The sequence below is a fragment of the Protopterus annectens genome, chromosome 10.part0, assembly GCF_019279795.1.
Source record: "Protopterus annectens isolate FY-2018-M chromosome 10.part0, PAN1.0, whole genome shotgun sequence".
Lineage (NCBI taxonomy): Eukaryota > Metazoa > Chordata > Ceratodontiformes > Protopteridae > Protopterus > Protopterus annectens.
Genome location: NC_056744.1, coordinates 596,419,376 through 596,434,375, shown reverse-complemented (window position 1 = coordinate 596,434,375; position 15,000 = coordinate 596,419,376).

Genomic DNA, 15,000 nt, shown 5'->3' with positions numbered 1-15,000 from the left:
ATTAGAGCCACTACCTATCTAACTGTCTATACTATAGTGCTATGCAGTTATCACATGTGCCACAAGGCTTATTCATGTGAAGAGTATCTGACACTCCTGTTGGGGTGGATGACGTCAGTAGTTGCTGACAGGTAGGCCACTGTTGTGGATGACACTAGTATCAGGCCCATAAAATGGTTGACCATTACACAGACATAGGCCTGTTGGGCATGTGTATTCTGCTGAATATATAATAGATACAGAAACACACACACACACACAAATACACACACACACACACACACACACACACACACACACACACACACACACACACACACACACACGAGCCACCCTTGTTGATAGCAGAGCCCCTACCTCACTAGTTATATGTAAGATAGCACAATATACATGGTGCATGAACCGCAGAGGTTATGCAGTTTTGCAGTGTCTGCCACTACTATTCTGGAGTTAACAGGGTGGCACAGGCACACAAAGTGGTATAGGCAGACAAGACAGCCACGCTGCCACAAAGGATATGCATACACAGACACACACTCATACAGTCACCAGTATTGAGATTACAACCCCTACCTATCTAGTTTTATGTAGTATAGTGCTATGCCCTTAAGGCATATGCCATGGAGCTGATATGCCTGGGGCATACTTCTCAATCTGTTTGAACAATACATGTAGACAAAGCCTTCAATAATGGGGTTGTACAGGCCCCAAGATAGGGACAGGTTTTACATATTGCTCTTACAAAAGTAGATAACTGATAGAGGGACTATTTTTGTATTACAATTACTTTTGTGAAGGGTATGAAGTCTGACACTCATATGTCTGTCATTATTGTCTGACTTCAGCTCTTAATGCTTTGCCAATGACTGGCCAGGAAATCATACTTTTATGACACACAGACAAAATATATGAGGCAATCATTTGGACATTCTGCAAAACACATACAGTTGAGAGGTATGGCCTGCACAGTGTGAAACAGTGCATCTAAGGTTGATGACATCAACAGGCCCTGTCAATTAATGCAATGGGGGGGAGTTAGCAGGGTGGAACACACCTCAAAATGGTATAACCAACACACACACACACACACACACACACACACACAGGAGATATGCTTCACACACACAGTTGACAGTCTTGAGATGAGAACCCCTACCTATCTAGTTTATTGTATTATAATGCTACATATTTATCGCTTGTGCCACAGAGTTTATACACCTGAAAAGTGCCCGATTTTGTATCTGAGGTTGATGACATCAACAGGCTCCTGACAATTAATACAATGGGGGAAGTCAGTAGGGTGGAACAGGCCTCAAAATGGTATAACAAACACATACAGACTCTCTCTCTCACACACACACACACACACACACACACACACACACACACACACACACACACACACACACACACACACACACAGTTGCTAGTGCTGAGATTAGAACTCCTACCTATTTAGTTGCATGTACTACAGTGCTATGTACTTATCACATACACTACAGAGCTTATATGGCTGAAGAATGTCAGATGTTGTTTCTAAGGTTGATGACATGTACAGGCCCGATACAGTAGTGCAATGGTGGGTTAATAGGGTGGAAGAGGCCTTAAACTGCATTATGATTGCACACACATAGGCAGCAAACACAGACAGCCACAAGGAGATGTCCATAAATGCACACATGCACACACTGACTTACCATTGGTGGGATTAGAGCCACTACCTATCTAACTGTCTATACTATAGTGCTATGTAGTTATCACATGTGCCACAAGGCTTATTCATGTGAAGAGTATCTGACACTCCTGTTGGGGTGGATGACATCAGTAGCTGCTGACAGATAGGCCACTATTGTGGATGACACTAGTATCAGGCCCATAAAATGAGTGACCATTACACAGACATAGGCCTGTTGGGCATGTGTATCTGCTGAAAATATAATAGATACAGAAACACACACACACACACACACACACACACACACACATGGCAGGTGATGTGAGATTACAACCTCTACCTCACTACTATTACACAATGGAGCTCACCTTCATACTTGTATGTGCTATTGGTTACAATTGGTGTGCAAATGGCTGCAGCAGTACTTCACTGTATGCCTTTCAGGGGTCTCTTTCTCTCTGTCTCTGTCTGTCTCTCTCTACCCTTGTGTCTGTGTCTACTTGTCTACACTTCCTATATTTGTATATGTTATCTATCTCTCTCTCTTTCTATATATATCATCAAATGCAGATATAACTTATATGTGCAACATACAGATAGATGTGGTTAATCCAGTCTGATGAGGATGGTGAGAGACAGTTAAGGTGTACACAGCTGTGTGTATGCAAAGGCATATATGGATAACACAGCTAAATAGTCAGATGTGGGTTTAGACTAGGCTGTAAGTCTCTAAGTGCAGGAGCATGCCCAGTATGACCTTCAATAGCAACAGTGGGACTCCAGTCCAGAGCTACCTGTACTCCAGTCCAGGATTTTGTATGCTATAGCCGATTGTCTGATGAACCTGTGTAAACAATCCAGCATCTCAGTGATATACTGGCTGAGGGATCTCCTGGCTGTTTGCTATCCTTCTTAACTTAGTCATATCCTGGGGTGGGTACAGAGTGCATTGGACTTAGCAGAGTTTTCCATAATATGTGTGGTATATTCTATATAGCAATGCAATTTTTTTGGTATGTCAGTGGCAGATCAGTATAGAGTAATGTCAGGGAGCACTGACAGAGATTTGTTTACTAACTCCTTACACTGCAGGGAACTATGCTACAGCAGAAATTGTTCTAGTGTATACATTCTATGTTTGTCTGGCCAGTGGTTCCCGTTCCCCTTACATGTGTCTTTTTGTCCTTCTGTAGTCCAGTCACAGCCTTTGTCCACAGTTGCTGCTATGTATTTGTAGTTATGGTGTGAGTGGGGTAGAAGTCATAATGTCATACATAGGGTTACAGAATTTACACCTCTGACTTTACTTGTTTAGCAGGTTGTCCATCATTGTGCCCCATACATCTGCTGTGGTTCTCAGCTGGTTTCCATTGCACTATTATAAGGCTACATGTTGGCTATAGCTCTCAAACTCTTACAGACAGATAACTGCACAGGCCCATATATAACAGTCAGACAGAGGCCCAGACATGGGGGCAGGCTCTTAATATTGCTCTTCCAAATGTACACAGTTGATAGAACAGTTTTGTATTAGCTGACATTTACTTATGGGTATGGCATTTGCATGTTAACTGTCTGTCATTGATGTTTTCACATCAACCTTTATTGGTTTGAAAATAGTTTGCCTGGCAAATGCAATGTTATGACATGCAGAACAGATATATGAGGCATATGTGTGGACATTTTGTGACACCTTGTCATTCCAGGGGTATGGATGGTGCCCACTGACTTGTTGTCAGTACTGACACAGTAATATGGCAGCCTTTATATCCTGGTGCTAGACTGACCTGTCACAACCTGCTGTTCTACTAGGCACTTGTGTAGGTTAATCAGAGCTGTGTACTGTCCATATGTGTAGCCCCCTGTCCCTCCATTGTCCAGCTTTCCTGTAGTAACAAATATTGACTTCTGGACAGTGTATACAATTCATACTGCTGGTGTAGCTGACATGCAAAATAGTTGGCATGGCCAGTCTCGAACCATGGACCCTGACAACCACAGTATTGTACTTAGACCACTAAGCCACAACAGCCACCAGTAAGTGCTGTCTACTTCCTGGTACTATTAACCACAAACATGCATAGCACATTGACCCCTGCATATTGTAGAAATGGAACAAGTTATCAGGTTGATTGTGACAGCCCTGGGAATGTGTGGTCTGCTGCTATTACCTTACAAACATAAATGTTACTGTAGTTCTATGTGAGCATGGGTGTATTGGGGGAGGGGGGCATACCTCTGCACTGTACACATCTTCACAGACTGGACAGATGTTTGGCTCATATTTTGGGTTCATTTTTCATTAAATTGTGGTTGCGTGGCAAATAATAGTGAAATCATTTAAGACTGAAGTTAGAAAGTAATGACAGACATTTGAGTTTCAGATTTCTTGCCCTTCAGAGAATTCATACGACTGCAACACCTGTTATTCTATCAACTTTCTATGTTTATAAGAGAAATATTTAAGACTTGTCCCTGTTTATGGGCTTTTGCCCCACATTTATTTATGGCTTTGTACAGATTTCTTGCTGTAAGAGGTTTACAGCTATGTATGGGACTCCAACATTGACATCCATGCATTTGTCCTATGACCCCACTGTTTGTAAGTCCCTCACATACTGTAGTACAGTGGATTTTGCTGGCTTAGGGCCTACTGCATATTGTGTGGCAGCCAGTATTTGGCAGAGAGGTCCTGTTGTCCCACATAGTTGTCCGTTGTGTGCTGCTATCCCAGTAACCCACTCCATTCCCATGCATACATGCAGCAATACCTACATATACTACCACAGTTTACTACCCCATTCATTTATTGTTATGAAGAGTGACTTACCTTGTGCCAGCAGCAGTTGCAAGGACAGTTCTTCAGGGATAACTCTGTCGAATGCACTCAGTACACAGCTATACATGGTAAGGTATAGGTAGTGCAATGTGGCTGGCATCCATTTTACTGTGTCTATGTGAGTTGGAGTCCCTAGGGTGTCAGTGTATGTGCTAAGCATTGCCACTTTGCCAAGACCACGGAATACTGGGCACACCAATGTCTGCCTACAGGGACAGGCTCAGGGGGTTCCTCCTCTGAGTCCCCCTGTGCCTGTGGGAACCTTGGCAATGGTGGGGGGCTATGTGTCCCTTCCCTGTGATGTTCCTGCTGCAGCTGTTCCACAGGATCATATTGTGTAGCATGGCAGATACTATGAACATGTGTGCACATGTGGCTGGAGAGTACTGCAGGGGTCCACCAGATATGTCAAGGGAGCGGAACCATGACTTGAGCTGCCCAAACACATGCTCTACGATGTTCCTAGTTTGCGCATGTGCCTCATTATGGCATTCTTCTGTTGGTGTGTGTGCATTTCTGATGGATGTCATCATCCATGGTTCCAGTGTGTAACCAGCATCCCCCACTATATGGCCATATGGGATGTCCCCCCTGGCAAATGCCTGGTACAGCTGTGATGCGTGCCAGATGTGGGCGTCGCGATAACTGCCAGGGCATAGTTTTTGATTTGCCTCTATTGAGACAGATTTTGTGATTACTTCTAAAATCTGGATAGGGTGGGCCCTTATTTTTATAGAATGGGAATGCTATATGGATCTAATTTTTGTTAAAAAATGTGTTTTTTCCATTTAGGACTGCTTTTTTCTTGATTGAGCAAACAGTAATATTTTTTATTATTTTTATTGTTGTTAATTTTTATAGGGTCATTACAGCAAGGGTGTTTTGTACTGAATTTTTATTTTTTATTTAGTCTCCTCACTAATAGATTTTGGACGCAGTAATATTTAGGCTGCTATTGTCCGACTATATCTAGTTCAAAATGATTGGCTTTGGAAATTTATTTTTTTGCTCGGACTCAGCACTGATTGGACCTATATATAGGTTTGTCCTGGTCATTGATTTACAGGGGCTGATATTGTCCAGTCTCATAGGAATTGTTCCAATATTATCTGGATTGGACTCAACACTGTACGTGTTTTGTTTTATTTTTGTTATTCTTATATGACCAACTTTGATCATATTGGCTGACATTGTCCGAACATTACTTATTTAGGGAGTACTGTTTTCTTGTTTTCAAGATATAAGGGATAGTTTGTTTTTTACCTTTTTGTCCCACTTGCTATACCTTACCCTAAATATTTTTATTAACAATTTTAGTGTGTGTATTTTCACACAATAGTATTTGGGCATATTTATTGTTTGTTTTCTCAATGGATATAACCAGTCAACTCAAGGGGTTGGCCTCTGACCGTGATGATCTTGCGGTGTTTGGCTTAGGTGTAGATCATCCCCAACAGAATGAATCCATTTTAGCACCCACTGATAATACATGTGAGGCACAATTTCTGAGGCTGAATAAGAGTATGAGGTCACTTGGCAGCAATGTTTGGCATATTAGGTTATTCAAGGCCTATATTATTATCACACCTAGAGGACTTAGAGTCCATATCCAGCCACTTGTTAATAATATTGATCCCACACTGACTAAGCTTTGGGCTGATGCCCAACATAAAGCTTCTATGAACTTTGTTGAGATTCTAGCAGGACATTATGAAAAGATTATTGACCAAGAGATTTAAGATATAACACAGATGTGTGATTCTATTAGGCAATTTGAGGGTCAACCCAGATATAATTTGAACATTAAGTAACTCAGTAATGATCTACTAAGTTTAGAAAAACAACTCAAGGAAAGGAAGAAAAATAATTTTTTGAGGGATCTCGCTGATTATGATAGGGGGGATCCTTTCTCTAAAGATTAGGTTAAGCATGTAAGATTTCAACAATCTTATAAATATTCCACTAGGAAGAAATATCCACGTTCTATTTTAAAGCAAATGTCTACTATGAGTTATGATACCTCTGGAGATGATTCATCTTCAGCCCTTGAGTCTGATGCACAATGCACCACAGGATCCCCAACACCCAAAAGAAGTAACAATGTACCTTTCGATGTAAACAAAAGTGGGGGGGGGGGGCAGGAAGCACAAACGAGTTGGACAACATGGAAGGGTTGTTGAGAATGTTTGCTCAGAAATAACTAATTCTAATGTGTTAAATATTTCATCTTGTTCCTTGTCACCTACTCATATTGATATTTTGAATAAAGGAGTAACTTTTATACCTGGGTTTTTTGTCTCAGATGACAGTTTTGCTAATGATATTGTAGCTTTTTTTAGAACATTTAACCTACAGTTGCTTTTTCAGGATGGAGATTCCAGTGGGGTCCGGGATGAGTTTATATATCATAAATCTATGTTCACACCTCCCATGAACTCTAGTGTGCAAATGTTTCAGAATAGTGTCCTTAGGGATATACATCTCTATTCTAGGGAGTCTGGTGTTGGATCAAATAATCTCTCGAAGATCAAATTAGAATGCATCAGGGAATTGGCCAATAATTATGAATTGGTTATATTGCCTGCTGATAAAGGTGGGACAGTTGTAGTCCAAGATTGGGCTCAATATAATACCGAAGCCATGAGGCAGCTTTCAGATGGGCGGTATTATACTTGTTTGCTCCTTAATCTGACCCCTTCCTTTAAGAAACCGATTGATGAATTTCTAACTTTAGCTAAAGATGAGAGTATTATTTTGAACCAAACTTTCTATCTATCTGTACCAGAAAGGGGTTCTCAATATATCTATTTTCTCCCAAAAATACAGAAGGACCCACGGAATACCCCTGGTAGACCAATTGTTTTGGGAAGAGGCTCATGAACTGAACCACTGTCTTAATTTCTAACTAAGTACCTTAAACCCCTTCTAAAGTGGGTATGTGCCCATATACAGGACACAACTGAATTTCTTCAGATAATTTCAGAATTACAGTTAGAACCAAGATGGTTACTTTGTACCCTGGACGTAACTGCCCTATATACCAATATTCCTCATTGGGCAGGTATTGATGCTTTGGAATATTGGCTCTCCAGATCTGGATTATATCCATCTGGATTTAATACATTCCTATTAGGGCTAGCTGAACATGTCCTTACCAAAAATTTATTTTTGTATCATGATGTATATAATTTTAAAATTCAAGGTAGGCTATGGGGGCTTTTTTTGCCCCGATATATGCCGATCTATTTATGGCATACATTGAATGGCATATTACTTATGATAGTTCTCATAATATATTTTTGGAGGACATGGACATATGGAGGAGATATTTGGATGATTGCTGGTTGGTATGGAGATCGGATTCTGAGTACCTACAAGAATTTGTCAACTATTTAAATGAAAATAAGTGGGGGATACAATTTATGGTAAACTACAGTAAGGACTGTATTACATTTTTGGATGTACTGGTGACTAGCAGGATGGATAATACTTTAAGTTCTGAAGTTTACCGTAAATATCCAGAGTACAATTCCTTTCTCCATGCCACCAGCTATCATCCTCCACACATTGTAAGAATATTCCAAAGTCTCAATATATGAGAATGAAATGCATTTGTTCAGAAGATGCTTCATATGATACGTTTAGGGATGATCTTACCTCCCGGTTTCTGAATAGGGGTTATAAGTTGGGACATATAATGCATGCTAAGAATATTGTGGATTCCATTAATAGGGATTCTCTTCTCAAATATAAGGATAAGCCCCAGGAGCAAGAGTCAGCTATTCGTTTTGTGACTACTTATGGTAGAAACACTGCTGTTTTAACTAATAGTGTCAATCGTCACTGGAATATTCTCCTGGCAGACTTTAAACTTTCTGAAATTCTGAATAACAGATGTTACTTCTCTTATAGGAAAGGTAAAAACCTTGGCTCAATCTTGAGTCATTATAAATGTGGACGTAGCCAGCAGGTTCCACAGTTTCAATCTACTCTATTTGGGGACCATTTAGTTAGTTGTTTTCCCTGTGGCCATTGTGTACATTGTTCCAAAATTTCTAAGACCAAAGACTTTAGTAGTATAAATACCAGTTAAGTCTACAGCATTCCTTTTCTTGCTAATTGTCAAACCAATTGGGTTATTTACCTGGTTACTTGTAGCTGCTCTGCGTTTTATGTAGGCCAGACATGACGAGTGGTCAAATTTAGGATTACGGAGCATTTTAGCGATATTAAACATCAGAGAATTACCAATGCCCTTTATAAACATACTGTTTCACATACAAATGTGTCTTTTTATTTCACTATTATTGATCGTATTAGGGGTAACAGATCCAATAAGACTTGTTGGCACCATATTCTTAATATTATGGAGAGAAAATGGATTATTAAGTTGGGGGGTTTATTTTCTCCTGGATTGAATGAGCACCTTTAAATAATAATTGCATTAATTAAGCCTCAATTGCTGACTATATAAGAGGAAGGGGATGTTTCATTTGCTAATTGTATGCACTGAAGAAGGCTGTTTTTATTTAAGCTGAAAACGGTCTGTTTATTGTTCTCTTTTGTATGTGCTTATCAGCACTGCATTAAATTTTGTTTGCTTGCCACGGTCTGCTGGTCTGTTTTTGTAATTTGATTTTGACTTGGGACCTTGCAGTTGCCATACATGCAGTGGTGTTCTTTTTGTAGTAACTGTCAGGGCTGCCAGCACACACATTGATGATAATGCCCTGAGCATTTCACATAACCTGGCAGTTGATGGAGTGATACCCCTTGTGGTTGATGTAGACTCTACCCTCCTCACCGGGTGGTGGATTGATGTGCACATGAGTGCAGTCTATGGCACCCAGTACCTCTGGGTAGTGTGCTACACAGTGGAAGAGATAAATATTGCTGGTCATCTCCTCAGGAGTGGTGGGGAAATAAATGTGCTCACTGGCATGTGTTAGCATGACATCCAGGAACTGGTGGAGTACCCTGGATGCGGATGCCTATGAGATCCCCATGATGCCCCCAGTAGGTCTTTGGAAAGTACCTGTACCTAGTATTCTTAAGGCTACACATACCTTTGTTTTCACTGGGATGCGTTCCCCTCTGTTGGCTCTGGGTCTTAGGTGAGGCCGGCAGAGCTTGGTGAGTTGCTGTAGTATGTCCCTGTCTACCATGAAGCACTCTACTATCTCCAGCTCATGTAGCCCCTGAAAGATTACTCTGGGCCTGAACACTCTCCTCCTTCTTGGTCTAGGCCTATTGTCAGCATCATCATCATCATCACTGACCTCAGCCTGTAGTGCATAGAGATGTAGCAGAGCAGCAGCTGCCCCTATCATTTTGTCATTAAAATTCCCAAGTGTGTACTCCAGTGATGCAGAGTATGTGGGGAAAATCAGATTGAAGAGTGTATGCATACTTTATACTGGTGTGCTGCAGATGCAGCCTGTGTGATTGGCTGACTATGATACATTCCACCTGCCAGCTATATTATTGAGGGTTTTGAATGGACCAGTGTCAGTGGAACAGGTCTTATCAGTCATTTATGCTTGATTGGCTTTTCCAGGTTATCCCCCCCCCACTTTTTTGTTTTTAATTTCTTCTACTGCTAAGCCCTGCGGCACTCAGCAGAAGGAGCCCTTCCTTGTACATGGTCATGCTTAGCTTTTCTTTAACCAGCTAAGCACAGCTTAGCAGCCTGAGACGCACACCCCTGCTAAGCTGTGCTTAGCTGAGCGTAAACAGGAGCTGCTGAGCTCCTCTCTGCTTACACAAACCATGACACACCCACTTTTCATGTCAGCTGTCTCTTCTGCCTACATTACCATGGTTCTAGCCCTTACACAGTTAGTACCTACAGACACAGTGGCCCATTTTGCTATTCAATAAACTTGCCTCATTTACATACACCTAATTGAGTATACCCTGGATACTGCACTACACCAGAGCCTATATCCTTAGCAACCACTATAACCTGCCATTGTATGACTCTGCATGCTGGCCACTGTAATGGAAAAAAAATGTAGATAGCTTTAAATGTCATATTTTTCCATTTTTATTTTATTTTTTTTCAAAATAGCATGTTTGCACGTTGCTATACACTGCTTAAACGTGGCATATGTATTAAAATTGTTTAATTTTTAATATATTGCATTACTTTTTTTACATCACTGGCCATGGTTCTGGCCATCTGCATGCCTAATGCACATTGTAGAGCCTTTTATTTGCCCTGTTACAGCATTTTTATCCTCTGGTACACAGTTTGTAACTGCATACATTTGTCAGCCTTACACGGTACCTACACGGGTGCCTTCATGCCTTCTGGATCGCAAAATCACCTCATTTGCATGGTTTTTACCAGCTGATGAGGTGATTTGCATTCCACAGACACCTCCGTGTTTGCACAGTGTCAGGATGCTCATGCATACCACGAACCTTGTTTCCTGGATCGCTTGGCAGCCATGTTCTGTATTCAAGTCTTACCACTATTCCTGCATAGAAATTAGCTCCGTCTAAGGCTCATTGAATTACCCCCCGCTGTGTTTTATGGCACTAAGCTATCTTTGAAGTTAACATGAACCATGTACACCAGCAAACTGCATTAGAGGATTATTAAAAGTATACATTTCAGCAAATACTTGTAAGAGTTTGTTCAGCTATAACAAATTACTTTTTAGAGTATCCTCTGCACCTGATATATTTCAAAGAACACTACAATTAAATGTATACTGTAAAGTGTTGAAAATGCTGCAGTTTATCTGATTAATATTTTGGCAACTCAGAGAACAGAAAAAAGAGGATGAGCAGAGTAGAAAATATGGCTTACACTTCAAAAAAGTTAAATGTGTATTTCTTTTGAAATTAAATGACATTCTGAGGTGATAACCCAGGTATATGCTTTGGGTCTGCATCCAGTCAGAGACTGAATGCAAGCAATTCAGTAAGCACAAACACTGAAGCTACTGCAAAAAAAGCTTTAGGACTCTTAGTCAGTTTCATTACATATAATATGATGTTGCCTAAAAATATACACTAGCAATGGAGTCCCAGGCAAGTCAGAATGTTTTAAGTTTCTGAGCATGTTTCAATCTTCTGATGGACTTGTACATTATAATGAAAAGAAATACATTGATAATGTCATATGTTGCTTCTTCATATGGTGTTGGTATAAAATCTTTTTGCTGGCTGGCTCACATAAGCCTATTATGTTTGTGTCTAGAACCATAAGACTTGCAGACGAATTTACTTGAAGTAGATAAAGAAGGTATTGTAGTAGTTTTTGATAAAAAAATAAATAAATAATCATGTATGCTGCTGAAAACACAAGTATAAAAATAGTTTGCATTTCAGGTAGACATTGCGGGAACATAGATGTTTTAAGCAGATTAACACTTTCGCATAGCAGCATTTCTATTTCTTCAAAATCAAAAGTTATGATGTTGGATCATTTGGATGTTGTTCCACTAATAGCTGTACAAACTTAAGTAAGGGCAAGAAATGATTCAGTAGAATATGAGAAACCATTATGAGGGTTTTTCCTGACTGTAAAGTATCTAACTCACACTTTTCATATCCAGAAAAGATGATGTCAGTTTACAAAGTAAATGTATATTGTGGTGTTTTAGAGTTGCATCCTTAACATGCTAGGCAAAAGGTGTCACAATTGCAAAATACTGTCATCTTGTTATCAATCACATAAAAGGCTTTGCAATAAGTCATACGAAAAATGATAGATCATCATCATTCTGCTAATGCAGTCAAATGTCTGCTTTATCTCTGCAGAATCACATTGATCCATATCTATCATTTTTGTGGTATTCTGCAGTTCCACTGGGAAGTGGGATAACAGTTAGCTTTACTTCCTCATAGCACCTGGTTCTCCCGTTCAGTTCTTGGTTAGAATGCTTTCTGTGTGGAGCCTGCACATCCTGCTGTATCCACAGAAGTTTTCCCTAGATGCTTCCTTTTCCTTCCACATGCTAAAGATATGCAGTGGGTGAAATGTTGAGCCTCCAAATTGTCTGCAGGGTATGTGCCATGAATCATGAGTATGTGTAGTGTGTGCACGCACTTATGCCTTTTCAGAGTCTCATTCGAACAATTGAAGAATGCATGTGCTCATGTTTATTCTTCTTTCAATATGCTTGTTGAATTAATTATAAAATGCACATATATTTATGGTGCACATCTTCTGGGTATCTGCTTATAGTTTTTTCACTGCAACATGGAAACTGACCATATTTTTATTCACTAACCTATGTGTCATTTTCTTCATGCCTGAAACTCAAAATTCATTGGTTCCTTATTGGTTCTTTCCCATCATAATTCTGTACTGCCTGGGTATTTTCTTGGTCAAAGATGTAGAAGGGCCACAGAAGATGGTGAAGAATGTAAATGCCCTCAAAGAGCTACCTGTGCCCACCTCAGTACATTTTAGACGAACAAAGCACAGCAATCCAGCATCAGGGGAAGAGAGTGGGAAGGTAAATTAGCAGTAAGGCTGCAGGGGTTGTGTGGCAACACTTCAGTAGCCAGTGCTATAAAAATCACTGAGTTATTTTGTTTTATATTTTTTCAATGGTTGATCTTTCTTATTGGTACCACTCTACTAATTAGCTAATAAATTTCAAAGCTATGTGCCTAATTATAGGTCACCTTTCCATGTTCTATTGGCTACAACAAGGGGGTGAAGTATAGTCTGAAATACTTTCCATCATGACATGTTTATCTGTGTCACTAACACTATTTGTCCTTCATGTTACATTACTCGACACACACCACTATATTTGAATTAATTTGTTTATATTTCTTTCTACATGTATCTAAGGGCTCCCTAGCAGAAGCATGAGACCAGATACTGTGAATCTCAACACTTCAAAAAATAAACTCCAATTCAAAAGCAAAGATAAAACATGAATGATAATGACCAAAAACCAGTTTAAGAAACTCAAAACTATTAATATTCTGTAACATTTAGAACATTCTGTTTCTTCTATAGGCATAAGTTAATTACAAACCATTTAAATATACAACTTGATTAAAACACATCACATTTATCAGTAACAATATTGCATAAATAGCAAACAGAAACCAGAGAATTCCAAAACTTACTGTGACTTTTAAGTATCCCCCAAATGTGGGGTATGTGTCATGATGATTAAACATACTAACTCAGACATCTTTGTATTTTGGATTAAAGTGAATACTCCAAATTAATACATCCTCAGACAGCATATATTCCCTTACATTTACATTTTCATTTCTGGTGCTCTGAGGATGCCAGTTATGGGCCTTGGAGGTTCAACAGACATCCACAGTTTAGGATGTCCCTGTTCATGTGCTCCTTTTTGAATTCTGCATCTCTTATGTCACACCTTCTGTATGGATTGCATGTGTTGGTAGCAAATTTATCAGTGCAGATTCACATCTGACTCATTCACAGTATCCTCACCTCACAATTGCATTCTAAAGAATCTCTCTGCAAACTGTGTATTTGATTTCTTACCATACGATCCTTGTACTACAAAGTGGCACATTTCTGAATCCTGCTTTGTGCAAGCATATAATGCTATCAAATATTAATGGACCACATTTATTTATATCTTATGCAACAACCAATTCTGCCAGTCTTTGACATGATCCATGAACAAAGTTCACTATGTACAAATAGTAAAGGTGGGTGCTGATATTTGAAAATTATGTGTCTACAGTTAATATAACTAGTGACTCTAGTTTAAAAAAACAATGCTTTAGCTAGCAAGGAGAGATGTGCATGTTTTATGCTATTCTGTCAGCTTAGTATGACAAGCATCAAAATGTAAAACCAAATCTCAGTAAATATATATATATATATATATATATATATATATATATATATATATATTTTTTTTTTTTTTTTGGCACCCTTTGTAGGCCTTCTGGCTGACCATCAGCTGCTATAGGTCTGTCCTTAATGCTCATTTTTTACCTTACTGTTTCCAGTACTTCTCTCTCCCCCTCACATAGATGGGACCATTCCATTGGTGAGTCGGAAAGGGAGCTGCCTGCAACCATAGCAGCTAACAGTGACATATATGTTGTTCTGCATGCCAGACCTTTTTTGTATGCCCATAGTCAATGAATCTATTAACATTACACACATCACTACATGCCACATCAGTTATCTCCAGCCCCCATTCAGAATATTTTTAATAGTAATGTACCAAGCAATGACAGCACTGTTCCATGACCTAGTAAATATTCTGTATCTAAGAAAACCCCCTCAATCTGAAATATATAATTTCAGGAAAAAACTCAGTCATGTACAGAAACCTCAGATAAGGTTGGACCCAAACTTTGCCTGCACAGTTACAGATAATAAGATCCAAATACAGATCATTCAAATATGTGGCAAAATCAAAATGCAGATCTTACAGATATGTTCCCAGCCTAAAATAAGCAAAAAAGCACTCTGTGAATCAAATCTGACACTTAAAGACCAATTAAAACATGGCAG